We start from the raw sequence: 19,289 nt of genomic DNA on the forward strand, positions 1-19,289 counted from the left end.
TGCAGCAGATGTTCAGTTTAAGCAGCAATGGCCGGAGAACCAGGAAATTCTTTCGCCGCATAACCGTGATGTGAAAAACCGCCTGCCACATAGATCTTGGTGTCATTATGGAGGAGGGGACCATTCTTCAGCTTGTCTGCAGTGATGACCTGTAATGCCTGCTGGTGGCAAGGAAGTCATGCAGCAATTGGCCTGGGAGTGTTGCAGTGAGCAGGGGCCAGGACAGCTTTCCATCAACAATTTGGTTTCGGCCAAGAGGGACACAGCAAATAAATTGTGGCAGGGGCCTGGGGGGTAGGCAGAAGTCTAACGTGTGGAGAAAGCATGGTTCAGTCATTTTGAACCTGGGACGCTACCTCTGTTCCCAGCAGAAACACCACAAGTTCCCTGGGGCACAGCAAGTCTGTGAAGGGAAGGCTCAAACTCCTCGCTGTCAGCAGAGCTAGTAGGGCTAGTTGGTGACAGGGTTCCTTCTCTCCTTATTCTCGGTTCTCTCACTTTTCAAGCTGCCTCTTCCCCAACAAAGGTGAAATCTCGTCGATAGGACAGCGGTCGGCTCCTTTAGGTGTCCAAAGGGGTAGCTGTGAGAGAAAAGATGGGCATCAGGGGGACTTAGGTAAATACAGCGCCATCCTCACTGTGATGCTCCCATGCTGCGCAGCCTGTCACACCACCTCTCGCTCCTGTGAGGTCCCCCGTCCCTCAGCCCATATTTGGTTGGTGAGAGTGGGCCGTGCATGGAAGATCTTGCTCAGTCTTTGGGCACCAATTATGGTCCTAGCAGGAGCCCTGCCTCTTCTGTTCCATTCCAGCTCCTAAAACGAGAGGGAATGGCCCAGGCCGTTATGCGGTGAAGAGTGAGCAGACCTGGGCGCTGTACTGAGTTGGGCATCTTGCTTCCAGAGTAACTTTTTCTATGTATATCATATCATTTTTAAAAATATTGTTGCATATAATATTGCTTACTTTACTATAGTTGTATTAAATATCATTTTAATTAATTGAATATTATATTAGTAAATACATTCATTTAGGTGTTGTTATTGCCATTGTTCACATTTTTTAAATAGAGTTTGCAATTTATAAAGCATAAATAATGTATTTTATTTTAATAGTTAATTTATAATTAAATATTGGGTTGTTCAGTTTGTAGGGTGGAAAGTTATTTAAACAGAATGATAAATTATTGTTTTTTTTTAATTACATTTCTCATTTATTGGTGATGAATTATGCAAATTGGAAAATGTATTGTTATTTTAATTATAAGTGCATTTTGTGATTTTTGATATATACTTTAGTTTTGTACAGTCAACTTAATTATTTATATTTTAGTTATGTAAATATTAATTTGTTTTAATGATTTTTTATTTTAATTGCTTGTTTATGTAATTCTATGTTGTTTTGTGATTAATTAGTAATCAGTTCACTAGTGTGTTTAACATTAACTTTTGTAAAATTAATTTTATATGTATAGTTGATTTTAATTATATTTGTTATTGTGATTATTGTTTTATTTTAATATTTAGTTTATTTATGATTTAATGACGTTTTTAGGGATTCTGTTTGTTTTTGGGGGTAGTAGGCAGGAAGTGGATTTTTTTAGTAAGAGTCTGTTAAATAGTTATGAGGATTTGGAATATTGACGTTACCCCCTCTAAATGCCAAAACTTTCCCTACATCCACTTACATTAGAGCGTACATAGTAAATCAACCCCTTGAAGTCCAACGCTCTCCCTACTTGTTAAAACTATTTATTTTTTAATATATATAATTTAAAATATATTAATTATATTATTATCAATATTATTATTATTACTACATTTATTGCAAATATTAAAATCTCTATTATTTGATACAATATTATGGTAGTTTAGCTAACGAGTATTTCATCTCAATATTTTTGTAGTTTTTGTAGTCGTCATTTTTTACAAAATATTCTAGTGTCACAATATTATTGTTCACAATATTCTGTCATATACCATATATATAGCTAGGGGGCTGGTAGCAACATGTGGTTGGCTCCATTCCTTTAATGTTTTTTTGATTGAGCTTTTGTATTGTTCACCATGTAACTTAATACTGAGAGGAGAGTGGAAGCCTTCAGTGAGTCATATAATCTGAAATAAACTTCAAATGGTTTTAATTATATGCACTACCAGATGCTTTAGGCCTCTTTAGTATTCTACAGTCAGGAGGCTAGTGTTACCACGTTGATTGATATTTCCCTTAAAGTACCATTGTTGTTGTGAACCCCCCACTTTAGCAGCTATAGTGGGCGGGGGTTTTTTATGGGCCTCTCCTGTCTGCAACTCATTTTACACTTAATGCTATAAGGAAAAAAGTTAAACTGATTCATTGAAAGGGAAAGAAGGATGGAAAGTTGATAGGAAGGAAATTTGAATGTAAGGAAGAGTGAACGATGGACAAAAAAAGCAATAGGATCGATGAGTGGCTGGATAAAGGAGTAGATGGATGGACAGACGGGTGAAAGAATGGCAGAGGATTTGAAATATCAGGGGGTGGATGGATGAATGGTAGAAAGGAATAGTTGTAGGATGAATTGGTTTATTGATGGATGTGTTAAGTCAAAGTATTGATGTATGACTAGATGGCCATATGCATGAATTTGTGCATACTTCAGGATGCATGAATGGATGGATAAAATTGTGAAAGTTTGAATAATGGACAAAAGAGTGAATGAATGACAGAATGCAAAGGTGAAATGATGGAAATTAGCGGGTGGATGGAAGGGTGAAAGGATGAATGCATAGGTGCTTGGATGGAAGAGGCAAAGGAGTTCCTCTAGGGGGGGTCGACTTACTTTGTTCAAATGCTTGATGCCATCAGAGCTTTGGTTCTAAGTAAGAAATATGTTATTACTCTGGCTAATCACTTGCATAGTACTGTCAAGATCCAAGCACCACTAACCTGTAGATCCGAAAGGTGCTACAGGAACTACGTGGAAACCTTTAGTCGCCTTCCCTGCCTGCAAGTGAAGATGGGGGAAGGGTTATAAAGATATGAGAGAAATATCCCAATTGGCATTGTTGGATGGAAATTCTCTCTGATTTTCAGAAGCCTATTACAAGTGATCGCTTTTTTAACAAACTAAAGATTACTGTGATTTGTTGTTTTACTTCCATTTAAAATACAGACAATGTTACATGTATTTCACATGCGTGATAACATTTAGCAGGAGTTGCACAATGGCAAACATTCAACATATCGGTGGCACAGCCAACATATTAGTGATACAGCTGAAATATTTTTGTTACAAGACTGGCCATATTCCAAAGTCCTATAGCAGTGCTCTACAACTTGAGACACAGATCAGAAACAAAAGTTCATGCAGTATCTGTATGATAGAATCCCGGTACATAGGTGCATCGGACAGTACAGAGGATCAACAGGATTCCCACCATCCAAACAAGTAATTTCTAATCCTCTCTAGGTATCACTAATCTGATACCTCTAAAGATGGAACTGTGGGAGTTGTAAGTAGGGCTGCAAACATAAAACATCCAGAAAGATGTTCTCGACGTATGGCTTGAAATTATTCTTGATTGGAGAGCCAGAAACAAAGGCTAAAAGTGGAGTCCAAGCACTGGAACACCAGTGAAAAGCATAGCCCAAGCATAGCCAAAGCAACGACTTCATCTCACCATTAGCACTGGAAATCCAAGCATCTGGCCATCCTTGGTGTCGATTTTAAGGCCTGTAGATCATCAGACCTTTCTGATCACCTTGAAGTCTAGCATGCTTTTACCCAGTGGTAGATCCTCAACTCCCAGAATCCTCCAATCCTGCTGTAGATTCTTAAATCCTGCTGTAGCCTGCCAATCAGACTGGCCTTATGGTCATGGTTTTGAGGTGCTCACATGGGACATGATTGAGCATTCTGGAATGGGGCCCGGAGGCGGCGGTGGTAACAGCTGTACAGCAATCCTGGGTGCCATAACTCCTGTCACTCTGATGGATAGAGGAATGTTGCTCCATATCTTGAGTGCATAATGCGTAGGTAAAGAAGACACGTTGCTTTTTAGTTTCTATTTTACTCTTTTTTGTCTCCAGTCTGATGGTGTCATGGCTGCCGGTATGACAATAGCCACCAGAGGTGCTGAACCAGTCAGCCAGGCAGGAAAGTTTACTGATAGTGAACGCATTAAAATCAAGCAATTGCAATGCAATAGGTCTTGCATTATATGAACGTTTGAGCTATTGGCATTGCATTATTAGTTGCACGCCAATAGCTCAAACCTTTCGTATTGCGAGACCTTTTGAATTGCAAATGCTTGCTTTACTCACTGGTTCCCATGTGGATGGTGGGGCAGGAGCCCATTTTGGTATGCAGCTCTCTCCCCCTGTCCAATGTGTCTGGAGCACACTTACCTTGCATTGACATTTGGAAACCCTGGGAAAAACGTAAAGTGTTTGGGTCTACAGGAATAGTAGGGGTAGAAACAAAATCCTACATGTCCAGCTTATGCAACACTATTGTTGGAGAACATTGGCCTTCTTTGTAAACTAAGAAGCTGTATGTTTCTTGTCTATACTGCACTTTCCCCTTTAGCTATTTTATAGCAATGCAAGGACCGGGAATGCACTCACAGTGAGAGACACAGGAGAAGGTGCAGTTGTCAGTCTCCCTTAGGCAGGGCAGTGAAGGGCAAGGGTTGTCGCCTGTTGCAGGGATGGCAGGCAGAATACACCGCGATACAAAATGGGATGATGGACGGAGCATTTGAGCAAATCAAACACTCACCCCCAGTCAACTGATCTGGGTTTAATCCATCACCATTCTTTAGCCCACTCAGCCACCCCATTTCAGACATGGCTATATGCAAATCAGTCTGACTCTGTGCCTCATGGGAACAGTCCAGTCCGAATTGCCAAGCCATGTCTTCCATGGACCGGAAACAAGCATCCTGGGACCGGTTTCGGATTCATAATCCTCATCAGCCAGGCTATCTTGAATCCAGTGGCCTCATGCTGCTTGTGTGGCATTAGTGTTGTTCTGCCATAGATATTAACTGACGTCTAGAATTTCCTGTGGGGCCTGCACAGCATGTCTGTCTTGATCTGCTGCAAGCTCTGCCAGGCAGACACTGTCCGAGTCTGGGTTGCAGGGTTAGGGTATGTTGAACCTGCAGTTCAGATTCATTTCAAGATCCCTTGGCTACTGCCAATGCATCTGTGAGGCTTTGAGTCTCGCGCGGGTCATCCTCTAACTGCGTGCATGCTGCAGACGTAACAGGAAACATGCAGAATTCCTTGCACTCGTGCTGACACTACTGAGAAGGATTGGTCCAGGATCAGGGCCGGACTGGTAATTCCAGGCACCGGGCAATCCCTCGGTAGGCTGGATGGGGTTGGCACCGTTTTTTCCACAGGTTGCCGATTTTGTTTTCGGTCCATGGCGTGACAGGAGTCAGAGAGACACAGCCTTGTCTGACTGTCTGACTGACCTCAGACAGACTGCTACTCCGTGTCTACACTCCGCGGTGCAGGGAAGCACAACTGCAGTGGTGCACCGTCTGGGACCCGGAGCAGCCAGGTGAATTTAATTATCAGGAGGAGGTGTCTCTTCAACCGCCGCGTCTGCGTGCCATTCTTCAGTTCACCATCAGGGTGGGGCTGGTGGGTCATGCCGCATTGGGGCTTGCACAATTAAAAGTGCGCATGATGATTGAGACAGAAAAAGAGGCACCGTTGCGGCCACAATTTAATTATTTCTAGCTCCCCTGGCTGTCTGCCCCCCACAGCAAGTGAGTCAGGACAGTGGGCATTGGCAGTTGGGCGGGACAGCAATTAACAAAAGGTATAGGCCCGAGCCCAGCCCGGTTATTATCTACGAGGTGAATTGGGGATTTGATTGTGAGCAGCTGAGCAAGGTCAGGTGGCTGAGTTGAGCACTGTCGCGGGGCGGGCAGTGGCTGGCTGCAGGCAATACATCAGATATTTTAATCATGATGATTGTCACCGTCAGCCCCGTGACAATCATCACGATTAAAATTTTGGATTTGGTGTGTGCAGCGCAACTGCATGGTGCGGGCTGCCGGGTCTTGATTAAAGTAGCCGGAAAACGAAGGTAAATGCAGGCTGCTTCGTTCTCCTGCTTTCGTAACTGGTTGTCGCTACTGTGGCCCTGACCCATTTCAGGGAGGGGTGTTATTATTTGTTATTTGGTGTCACTGTCTTCTTCCCATGTCAGGTGGTATGTAGTAGGCAATAAAAGTGATGGTTAAGCACTTGATGCTGCTTTTAGCTCATTCTGTCCACAAAAGACTAGACTCTCTTAGCTCTAAAGTGCTCATTCTTTCCACAAAAGACTAGACTCTCTTAGCTCTAAAGTGCATAACAGCCCCAGAAGTCAAAGCGTATAGCGCAGATACCTGCCAATTCTGTGAGCTCACAGCAGTATTTGGCTACTGGGTTTCCAAGGAGAGTGGCCTTGATTCACCTAGACCCGGAGAACTGTTATGGTAGCCATACACAAATCTCACATTCAGTGTACACAAACACACGTACAGAACGCTGTGCACTCTTACTGCACAAACAGTTAATAATCAAATCCTAGTCCTTGCGCCCCTCGGAGGCACGTGGCAACACATTTGCATTGGCAGCCAGCAGATGTATTCCGACACTTATTCAAAGCAGCCCAGAACAACGGGGCAACACACATGCCACTGGGCCAGCAGCGCTAAGAGACAGTGCTAACAAAAGGAATATGCTACCCAAATACCAACTGCAGAGCATATTTTGTGAGAGCTTATGAGTGCCTCTCCCATGAAGTTGTGCCTGTCTGTCGCAGACATGACCATGTTGGTGGAATATTCTAATGTCTCTGCGGGGCGTGTTGCCACTAGGTCTGCGACCTGGACTGCTGCTCGCACACTGCTGTGATTCAATGCGCTCTTGGTGCAGCATGGCCAGTTATGGCGAAACAGTCAAGATGCCAAGAAAAACCTAATTTGCAGACCCTTGGTTCCATTCCAGGGTAAGGATGGCACTCAGCATTCTGTCACTTTGCAAAACACAATGTTCAGCCAACATCTGCCCTCCATTCCCTGAGACTGCCCATGTGCCCTGCACAATCACACTGAACACGGTGAGGAATCTTGAGCAGCCAAGTGCCTCAGAGGACCTTTGGAATTCAGGTAGATCCAAAAGACACTGGGCAACAGACTTATAGAAAAGCACCTCCCAGCTGTGCTACAGTCCTATTAGAGTAGTGGTTTGTGCACACTTCTCGGGACCTGTTGCCCTTTGGTGCCACTGGTCACAGATTCACATACTATATATTCTTAACAAGCAGTGCACTTTTTCTGTCCTTTTATATATTTCCTTTAAATACTTAGGTCAGTTTTAGTGCACCAAACAGTCGTATATATGAGCAGAGGGATAAGAGTTCTTTGCCTTCTTGCACATATGCGACTATTTGGTGCCCTAAAACTTACCTGCCCTGAAGAAGTTCTTTTGGCTTTTTGCCGTATTAAACAAAACACATTGGCTGCCTTTTTATGAATCAAATCAAATCAATAAGCTTTATTCGATAATCACAAGGATATCGTAAAAGTACAAATTACAATAATTGAATTGCAATTAAGAAACCACATATAAGTCTATAAAATGCCAGAAAAACATAGCTTCACAAGAAACGAAAAAGTTAACTTTAACAATAAAAGAAATATTAAAAAGAATATAAGACAATAAATAGTTATAAAAATTCATGTATCATATCGAGTTCCTGAACCTTAGCAGCAATTTTAAAAACTTTTCCACAATAAGTATCACTTCCCTATTCTCCAATTGTTGTAAGCGAACAAAAGCATCCTTGCAAGACCGCAATCCCTAGGTCTTCAGTAGAGGTTTCAGTAAAGATTTTCTAGGTACTTGATAGTATTTACAGAAAAGTATGCAATGTATATTAGATTGGGATGCAATATCATCACAAGGGCAAGGGAGCAGGTTTTGGGACCAATCATTGCAAGAGGGGAAAGTAATTAGCCGAAAAAAGAAACCCAATCTGAATCTGGAGAGGAGCATTCTTGAAAAGCAATTAATATCAATTCCCAGGTATAGTTGAAGACTCTGAACCATAGTGATCCTTTGGAAAGCCAAAACAGTTTTATTGTCCTTTTGAGTAGACCATCTTTTGGCTTCTAAATGGTCCATTAGGAGCCTTCTCAAGGCTTTCCTCGATATTTGCTCCAAACTCGATGGGTCAATAAAAAACTCTGTGCGGCCAATTTCAAAACACATCCTTTCAACGGAAGACATCCATTTTATGTGTTTTGCCCCCTCCAATTTTTGGTAATCAGCTATTACTTCACGATTAAAGGCCGTCTCTGGAGTAGTCCAAAGCTTATGCCATAAGAGAATGGGCTCAGTCTTGATTGTGTCAGAAACAAATGGTAGCCCCAACTCTATGTGCGTCAAATAGGTGGATGTTGACTTCGCCAAACCTGGGAGGTATCTGAGGAACTTATTTTCATCCTTCTGGATTGATGTTATTGTATCGGTCCCCCAGAGACCTGCCCCATAGATTGCCTTTGATACGCATTTTGCTTTGTAAATGGTAATAAGCTGCTTGACTGGTCTCCCCCCAATTTTACTAGCAAAATCTCGAAGTGCGCCAATCGCTCTTGAAAAAGCAAGCTTCCTGGCTTTTACTGCGGGTTGCCAGGACACCTTTCTATGAAAGCAAATACCCAAGTATGGAAATTGTTCTACAGTGTCTATCTTTTTTCCCTCGATGAATATCGGGCATGGGGTTTTCTTTATTCCCTTGCTACAAGCCAAGGAAAAGGTCTTAGCAATGTTTACCTTCAAACCCTTTTCTTTCATAAAGAGAGTAAATTTAGTGACCGCCCTTTGCAGCCCCAACCTTGTTTGAGACAAAATAGCCGCATCGTCTGCGTACAACAGGATTGAAACGGCATGGCCCTCTACCTTAGGGTAATCACATTCAAAGCTCCGCATGAAATCGCCAACGGCATTTATGTAGAGCGAGAAAAGCAGGGGGGCTAAGATGCACCCCTGCCTCACACCTCTGCCAATGGTGAATCTTGAGGAGCACTCCCCTCTCTGTCCATACCACACCCTGGCCCCTGCATCCCTATACAAAGCAATGGTAAAATTAAGAATAGATAAGTTCAGTCCTAAGTGCTCCAAAACACTCCATAACTGGTTATGGTCAACACAGTCGAAGCTGAACTTAAATCTATAAATGTAACGAAAAGGTTCCCATTTTTAGCCTCGACATATTTAGAAATTAAAAAATATAAATTTAAACTCTGTTCGACCGTGCCCCTACCTGTTCGAAACCCATATTGAAATCTAGAGAGGACATCTGCCTCCTCTGTCCAGTTATGCATACGTTTTAGGATAATGGGTCCCGCAACCTTCATTAGGGCATCAAGCAAAGAGATAGGACGACAACAAGAGGGTACATGCCTATCCCCTTTTTTGTATATAGGTACCACAATGGCCTCTGACCAGGTTGGGATTAAACCATAAACGTTTGCACAGTTCATAACGGAAGTTAATAACGGGGCCCAAAAATCTATTTCAGCCTTGAATACATCCACTGGTATGGCATCTGGACCGGGGGCCTTGCCAGATCGACTCTCCTTAATAGCAAGGATGACCTCATCACATGAAAAAACAATGTCAGGAACACACTCTCTCGAGCCCACTGTAATACTAGGACAGGAAGGAATAAGGTCCGATGGAGGTGTACCGAGAGGACTTGGGTTGCTATACAGCTGTTGAAAATAGGCAGCCCAAGTATCTCCATCAATGGCCAGGTCTAACTTCTTCTCAGGCATTTTAACCCACGGGAGTGGGGCGTTGACTAACTTCCAGAAAGCCGAGGAATCACGACTTTCGGAGGTTGCCAACAATGTCTGCCAAGCCTCCGCCTTCAAAGTTTTTATCCTGCTCTTGATAGCATGGCGGTAACAATATCTAGCCTGACGTATCTCAGGTAAGCACTTCGGGATGGAATGTAAAGCCTTTTTCAATATCTTGAGTGCTCATGTACAATTGTTATCGAACCATCCTTTAGATATAGAGGGGCCTGGCTTGAACTGGCGGGTAAGTAACTTTGTTAGGGTTTCTTGTATTTTTGAAAAAGATTGTAAACTTTTTTGAGGGCGTTCCGTCATAGACAGACAAATATACACCTCTTCCCGCCTCATCTCTATTAAGTTCTTAAGAAGGCCAGCAGGGTCAATTTTTTCCCATTTAAAACAAGGAATATTCCCCTGAGGCGTTGTAGGTGGCGGGCAGTGGCCATAGCCAGAGAAAGCATGTGGGAAGGAACGAGGAAAGGTGTTTTCCATGTATCTTGGCCTTAAGGGATAGGAGTTATGTGAATATCTATATTGCTGGGAAGAAAAATAGTTTTCACAGGGCTGTGTTGAACAATAATTCTTGCGGGGCATCAAGGCTTCAGGATGGAAGTAACTCAAATTTTTAGGAATAATCGCCCCCCTACTAGTATCTGTAAACCAATCCCTGATGTGCGAGATGACTCTGTGATCTCTAAAAGTGACAATCACGACATCGCCCTCAATGTCCTTTGGTCGCACTCCCACCCAGTTTGTTCGTCGCACAGAAATTATATCACCATTTAGGTGAGGTGGCAGTGGTCTGTTGTTGCATAGCCAATAAATAACCTTATTTTTTAGGCTGGTGTGATTTTCAAAAGATCCTGATGGTAAAGGCGAAACCCCTGTTAGAATAATAACATAGTTGAAGGCGTCTGGGGGTGGATCCACATTTCTTTCACGTAGAATCTGGGTTGGTTTGGTTTTGTCCTTGTTCAGCTGGGAGTAGGTCTTTTCATGCCCCAATCTTGCTGATTCCACAAGTGAATTTACTCGAAGAGACTGTGACTCTTGGGGCATCTTCTTGGTAACGGAAGAGACCATATTATTCGCTAGTTTTATTTTTGCAGAAGGTATTTGCATGGTAGCTTTTTTTACAGCGGATGTTGCTGTAACCTTAGTTGTCACTTTTTCTGCCTCCTTCGAGTTTGTTGATTTTATTACATAATTTTTTGTTTGGATCGTTTGTTTAGCACCTTCGACAAGGGTATCTAATTGGGCGCCTAGTCTCTTGAGTCTCTCTACTATTGGTAGCAGCAAGACTTTCAAAAGCTGTTCCATCACCTCAGTAAAGTCTTTCAATGATGGAGACACATAAGAAGGGATGATATTAGATGGACTAGTCGAGGCTAAGCTTGGGTCCCTTTCTACAATTCCAGCTAATTCCTGTCTCAAAGGGACTTTAGATGGCAGCAAGGTACAAGGAGGGCTCGCTATTTTTCCCCCGCCTCTTTTCCTTCGTTTTTTAGGAGGCGAGCGAATAATTCCGCGTTTGTTTTTTAAAGAATTGTTATCAGTTAATGATCTAAGTTCCATAGGAGGGGGAGGTCGTGTTTGCACATGTTGATCAACCCCTGAGCCTATTTGAGCCACAGAAAGATTTAGACTGGGATGTTCCGGACCCTTTGGATCTATGGGGGTGTTAAGATCGATTAAAAGGTTGGTAGGGGGAGGTGGGTCTGACTGGGTGACAACAGATATCGACATGTTAGCCAGCTTTGGGGAAGAGCTGACTTGAAAGATTAAAGGGATGCTCTCAGTATTAAACAGATCAGCGTCTGTGTTTTCAATTGTGACTTTTCTAAGTGTGGTATATTTGTTTCCTTAGGAATTGGAGCAATGACTGTGTTTTTAATAGTTTAATAGAGAGGCGACGTTCCGCACGTCGCTCTGCCAATGCTATATCTCTATCTACGTCGGCAATTGCTCTCGAGAAGTATCTATCCAAGGGGCCGAGGATAGATACTCCTACCCTGGGTGGGAGTTCATCAGCCGCAGATGTAGACATTCCTGATCGTATAAGTTCGTAATTAGAAGATTTTATACATACATCGGGGGTCGGGCGTAGAAGTTAAAGGGTATGCCCAGCCCGGCCTTGTTTGGCCTAGGAGGGCCGTAGAGGGCCCGCCCTTTGCCCGGGCTTAGCCCGGTGCTGCTCCCGCGCGCTCCCGCGACGCGGAGGGCGCTCTGCACTTTAAAGCGCCTCCTGGCGCGTCACAATCCCCCGGAGGCGGCTGGGAAACACAAGGGCACTTGGGAAATGTGGTTCCTCCCTGCCCCTCGGTCTCCCCCCCACTGCGGTCGCGCTGATGACAGGGTAGCTGCGACGGCAGGGAGAGACCGGGCGTTCCGTTGGACTACTGCTGCGTAGATTCACCGGTCAGGATTGGAGCGTCACCCCCACAGCAGGACCGGCACATAAACAAGTCGCAAAAGGTAAGCTCCTATTTAGAGAAAGTGTCTTTTTATGAAATCATATTTGGATTTGAAAAAAAGGATTTAAAGGAAATATATAACAAGACTGAAAACGTTTTTCTCTGTTCAAGTGCAATGCTCGTTCAGAAAATAGACCTTTGGAATGCAGGTCACCTTTGATGTCTACAGCAGCGCGAGTCTGTGGGAGGGGAAGGAGATCTGCCTGCGTCTCTGTATGTCTGCCTGACTGACTGGCTGCAACTGTGCGGGTGCGTGAGCACAGCGTTCTACAATACGAACATCTGTAGCTTAGCGTGACATATTACTGCTGGTGTGCGTCATCTTGAAACCGGCCCGCATGATATACAGGTATTTCAAGAGACTGAACCTTTTGTTTTTTGTTATCTATAGCTTTTCATTACACTTTGTCTTTACTTACTATAAGGAACATTAAAACATATTTCTATGAGACGTGCATGCGTTATTAGTTTGTAGATTTCAGTTACAGTCATGCAGACAAACACTGCGGTTCAAAACTCATACTTTGCTAATAAAAATCTCTTTTTACTAAACAGCTCCATTCCAAAACACATCAAGGAGAGGCTGCTAGCTGCCCTGCCCTCACTTTCATCAGGGATTACTCTTCTTTCTATTTTGAGCCTAGGGCAGTGCTTTATACCAACCCAACAAGCCTTTCTTTTTCTGCTCAGTCAAAGTGTCTTTGATTGAATGGCATTATGCAGAGTACAATTAGACTGGGCTACAATTATAGCACATAAAGTACATCGCCTTCTGTTGCATCATCATGGAAAATAATTTATTATTTTTACCTTTACATCATCTACTTACCCTAACGGTTATTGTATTCAAATATGTCTTTATTGGTCCGATTCCGGCCATAACAGAGAACAGATAAAGCATATAAAAAGAAAAAATATAAATATCAAACGTCCATAAATTAGATTTAAAAACATTCTTAATGGAAAAATTGGCTTACACCGAATTGGAAATGTAATTTACTTGTAAGTCCATGGGAAATGTGGTTCTACATGTACCCAGGTACTGCAAATTAAATGTTGCTACTGAGCCTGCAACACTCATTTTGCCACCTACTTAAGTAGCCTATTTAAACATGTGTAGGTGTATAACTGCCATTTTGACCTAAAAATATTCCCTTTTACTACATATGTCACCAGGATGTCACCACTAGCGATGCCCTGTCCATTAGGCAGGGTGCAGTATGCAGAGTGCAGTGTATTTAAATGGTTTGGCATATACTTTTAAGTTTTATATATCTCAGAATGGCGAGGCTCAATTGCTACCCTTGTTCTTTGTGAGATTCTTGAATTTTTCACAATCCCATGAGTTGACTTTAGTGGTATACAGGCAACGTTGATGGCAGCACCCACACTCTGAAATGTGTTCCTGTGCCACTGGCCTTGGTGCCTTAGTGTGAATTTTTCATGCTTTCTGGCCAGGGTGCCATGTGAGATATTACCATGCTTTCTGGCCTGGGTGCTCATATGTGACGTTTCCATACTTTTTGGCCTCTGTGCCCCAGGTGCTAGTTAGATAGATAATTTGTATTGCACAATTAAAACCATTGCAATGAAATCACATATAAATATACAATATAACATTTTGTTCCCTTATTGTACAAGATAAAAAGACAGATTGTTTTAATCAATTATGCATAAGTTAAGAAAATGAAAACACTGTTTTGGCTACTATAAACAAAAAAAACATAAATGGAGTACATGACATGGCCCAGCTTTACAAGTTAAAGTTCTATACGATGGGGGAGTCCAGAGAAGCCCTTATTGCCATCAAATATTTCAGAAACCGGGCTGCCACATGCGGTGATTCACCTTTCATGCACTCAACAAAGGCAGTGTGACATGTTTGTCTATTTAAAATATGCAAAATTGGACAAATGCAGTATATTCTCAGTGGACCCAATTTCGCACAAATGCACAATATGTGCATTAGTGATTCCTCTGCTGCTCCGGTAGCTCGGCACTTGGTAGCTAGACTATTTATAACCTTGTCCATATTTGTATGCCAACAGTGGGATCAGTCCGAACCGCAACCTCATTAGTTGTCGCTTCAATATTGGTTTTAAAGGACAGGACAGATAGTGTGGCAAAGTCACACCTACGTAGAGGGTTGAGGGTAGAGGGTAGAGGGTCGAGGCCCAGCTTTAGTGATTTAAGTTTTTTAATATTTGCATATTACAGTCGGCAGACAGAAGCTTCGCCTGTTTTTGTTAAAAGTATTGAGGCCGCTGGTGTAGATAAGGAGGCAGATCATATTTCCTTTGCATCCAATACCTCAACACAGTGGGCTAGATATTCACACCATGTGAACCCTTGGATATTTATCATTGTCCAGATGTGTCATTTCAAGGTGTTTTCCTGAGCTTGTTAAACCTTTAGACAATATGCAATAAATCTTGTCTTCAGGATCCATTTTTGGGAAGAAAGGTTGAATTACCTCTGAATTTGAGCATGAGCAGTGGCAGTCGGCAAGAAAAAACTTTATGAAAGCAAGCCGACTGTACTCTATCCAGCCATGTTGTCATCTTATCTTGAAGGCTATTTCACAATGGGCTACTGCTGGTAACAATTTTGCCCCCATTAATCGAATTAGCTTTCCTTGCTCTACAAAAGATGCCTTCCAAAAATTGAGCTGTACCTTGCATTGCAGGAATGTGGGCAGAGGGCCAGCCTTTGTGATCGATCCACACACCTAAATTCTTATAGGTGGTCACAATCTCGCTGTGTTTACCTTCGATGTTCCATGCACCCTTCCTTTTTAATTGTCGCAATATCATCATTGCCTTTATTTTTTCCGTATTCAGTTTTAAGTTGTTCTCTCTACAATAGAGGCATAGTACCGTTAACAGCCGCTGTAGACCAATCTGGGTTTGGTCGAGCAATATCGTATCGTCTGCATATTGGAGTGATTGGATTTTGATTTCGGCTCTTTTGGGGGAAAATGCTCGTGCTACAGCCAACCGTTCTGCCAAATCAGCCAGGTATAAATTAAAAAGCATTGGGGCAAATAGGCATCCTTGCTTTAAGCCTTATTAGTATGATTTTTTTGGTGGTAAATCTGATCTTAATGCAGGTGTCCGAATATAGGGCAATCAGTGCTGTTAGTTGCTAGTTATCAGATACTTATGTGTGACATTTTCACCGTTTCTGCCCTCAGTGCCTAGGTGTTTATGTGTGACATTTCCACAGTTTCTGGCCTCAGTGGCCTGTGTGCTCGTGTCTATTTTTGGTGCTCTCTGAAAGAATATCTACGGGTACATAGGACTGAGTGGGTCACCTGGTGCTCTTCAAGGTCATCATCTACAATTTGCTGTGCTTTAAATGTTGATACAATTGAATTTGTAATGAAAAATGTGCTGTAAAATGCGCCATTTTGGTCTGTCTTTTTCCAAAATTGCTTTGGGGCAGAACCAACCCAAACCCCGATAGTAGTGGTCGGGATAGCTCGCTGCATGCGCTTGCTACGTGCTGGAGAAGGGCTGGTCCGGCAAAATTTGCCAGGGCTGCTTTCAGTTCCCAGTCCTTCTCTGTCCAGGATGCTCTGCAATTCTCGCTAAAAGAAACTGGGCTCTAGCTGGTTGCTAGGCCATGGTTTCATAAGCGTGTGGTTTTTTGCAAACAGTTAGCTTTGGGGGTTTAAACCTCCCTATGGGGTGGTGATAGCACTTACATAGTGCACAATAGAGTAGGAGGATTTGGTAAGTGTATTTCTGCTGCTTGCTGCATATTTCTTTATAGTAAAATGGCATGGGACTGTACACAGGCGTGTGCAGCTCGCAGTCACATTCAATGTATCATATATGGATATGGCACTCTCATACTAGTTATGTGGTGCCCTAAGGGCTGTACCGGTCTGGTTGTCTAACGTGCATGGTTGGCAGACTGCTCATTCAACGCTCTAGCCATTATGGACACCTTAAAGATCATGGCAGGAGGCCTGGGGCACCCAAAGAGCAGTACCGGGTGCAATGGTCCGCACACACTACACATGGCCATGGCTCACTGTTTTCTAATTGGCCACAATTGCATCACTCCTCTTGCAGCCTACAAAGGGACTGGTGACATGGAAGCCATCCTTCAATCCTCTCATGCGAGAGACAGTGCCGGCACCTGCGCCTCTGCGGTGATTCATGGGGCCTGTGGTCACCGCCAGGCAGTCATATGCTCAGCTAAAGCTGACATTAAACCTAATTAACAATGAGGCAGTCATTGCGGCAAATCTGGGGCCTGCCGTCTTTGTCCTCCAGCCATTTTACAACAGAGGGTCGAAAGAGACATCTGCTCACATCCTGGATTTCAACAATACAAGAGGTTTAGATGCAGTACACGAGAGGCCATGGGAGCTGGCCTGACAGCAGCCCTGCCCCCTGAACCCGGATAACCTCGCTTCATCTGGGAGAGCATGTTGACAAAGGACGCAAGTGTGATTGCAGGTCCACAAGGGACAGCACCGCTGGGGCAGCCTGGCTGGGGGTGACGGGCCCTGCTGAATAGTCTGTGTGTTCAGGGGAAAACCCAGAGCGAGGGATGCAAGCATCACAATAAAAGTGAGCTCGGCACATGGACGGCCCAGGCCTCCATTCAGCAGATACACACACATTTCCTTTGTATCAGCAGCTGTGGAAATGACTCCACCCTCACGTGGTCAGAGCCAGGGCTTCCAGTAGGACCCGCAGGGGTTGTAACCAGTGAACGACACCCTCCCCTATTACCACAGCAGCCACGGTGCGTGTATTCATTCGCACAGTTTCAACAACCACGCTCTAATGGTCGAACCCCAGCCTGGTTTCCCAATCAACACTACCAACCATAAGTGACCGATTATTCATTTGGTTGCCAGATCAACAGCTGCATCCCATTCTCCATAACAGGCTGCGTAACGGGCCTCACTCACCTGCAGCCGCTGCGCCTCAGTCCACCCCTTGCGCACTCTACCACTGGGCCACACACCACTCTCTATCACACGGCCCTATGGAAAAACAAGTCCTGCAAATGTAAAATGCAATGGAGCATGGCAGGGGTGGGACTTCGTATCCCAGTATGTGAACAAAGCTCTTATTAGAAGCCAGCCATCTCATGGCAAGATGGGATACTTAGTCCAATTGTCCTATCATAAAGACTGATTCAGGTGGATATGGAACTACATTTCCCTAAAGGTATAGCTCAACCTGCTATCGTAGCCGTGGCATCACGTCAATATTTAAACAAGTATTTGCAATGCAATAGGACTCGCATCTGCATGACACCTATTGCATTGCAAATGGGAGTGCAGGCAGGAGACAAAGCATGAAGGGGGGTGGTGGGCGAGAAAGCATCGTACTGTGTGGGGGGGGGGGGAAGAAAGAAAGTAGTCTGTTCAGTAAAGGGACCAGTAGCCGTAGAAGGACACAAATGATGACATTGCCGTCATAAGGAGAGACTAACTAGCCTACAGCCAATCAGAAGGCAGCATTTAAGACACAAGCCAATGAAAATGATGGGCAGAGAGTGGGCGGATCTTCAAGGAAGCTTCCACACTATACCGAATACTGCATGTCTCGCAAAGCGAGCACCGCATGAGCTACAATGCTAGGCTCAACCTAACTACACCTCTGGGTTTGAAGACTGAGCGAAACAGCAATGGGAGTCTGTGGACGTTCATCAGGATGGGGATGAGGTGGTCGAATGAGATGTGCTGCAGCACATAAAACGCCTTTATTTTGCCACAAACACTTTCAGCAAAAATCCCATTTGCAGATTTGCTTCTGATACTTTGCAAAAAGAGAATTTGTCAATTTTTCTAGGTAAGCCCATTCATTTCTTACATTATATACAACAGTTGCAATGTTTTAATAATGAACTTTCCAAATGTTATACAACCCCTTCAACTCAGGTCATACCAAAAGTAAAACTTCAATCACCATGCAAGAGGATCAATACATCAAGCCCCCAAATATTACTCTACAACAACACTATCATATCCAGAAATGTAATTACTTTTAGTTACATACATGTGAATGTTTTTTGCGATCTACTATGTCATGCATATGGTAATAGAAAAACATGAAAAATAGACTCACCAATCAATTGTGATTATATTTGGCTACACTTACCTTAGATATCATAAAGAGAAGAGAATATCAATAATATTATGAAATGCAATATTAGGTTACAATTAACAAGAACGTTGTGTCTGTCGTAAACTCTCCACAGTAGCATCTGTGCTCTATTTAATTTATTATCCTTAAATAGATCTGAATTTATCTTTTGTTACAGTAAGTCTGCTGCATCACTGCAGAGCATCCGAGAAGTACATTTTGTAAACTAATAATTAGTCATTTTAACTAAGACCTGATCAGATCGTTTTCGTCACTGCTTAAAAGAGGAGCAGGCAACTCGGTACAATGCTATTTCTTATGGAACAGCTTGTTCCGGAAACAATAATAATACATACAAATGGGAGGTAACTGATCTTGTTATGTTGTTCTGTAAGTTCTAGTTCAATTGAAATTTTTAAGATTTAAATGCCACAGATCAGAATTTTTAAATGTCAGTGGGAGGGTTATACGCGTACAATCCTGTATCTAATAAAGAAATAAATGCAACTTTTGCTGCATATGTTAAATGTGTAAACTAACTTTAGGACTCCTAAACTGAGAAAAATCCTAACTTTAAGACTTTCGGTATTCACAGAAGGCATCTAGGAGAGCTAAAGTTAGGAGTCCTAACTTTACTACTCCTAAACTGAGAAAAATCCTAACTTTAAGACTTTCGGCATTCACAGAGGACATTTAAGTCCTAAAGTTAGGAGTCCTCACTTTAGTGCTCCTAAACTGAGGAAAATACTAACTTTAAGACTTTCGGTATTCACAGAAGGCATTTAGGAGTCCTAAAGTTAGGACTCCTAACTTCTGTGAATACCGAAATGAGTAAGTGCCTTCTGTGA

Source organism: Lissotriton helveticus, chromosome 2_2 (assembly GCF_964261635.1).
Source record: "Lissotriton helveticus chromosome 2_2, aLisHel1.1, whole genome shotgun sequence".
In the NCBI taxonomy this organism is placed as follows: domain Eukaryota; kingdom Metazoa; phylum Chordata; class Amphibia; order Caudata; family Salamandridae; genus Lissotriton; species Lissotriton helveticus.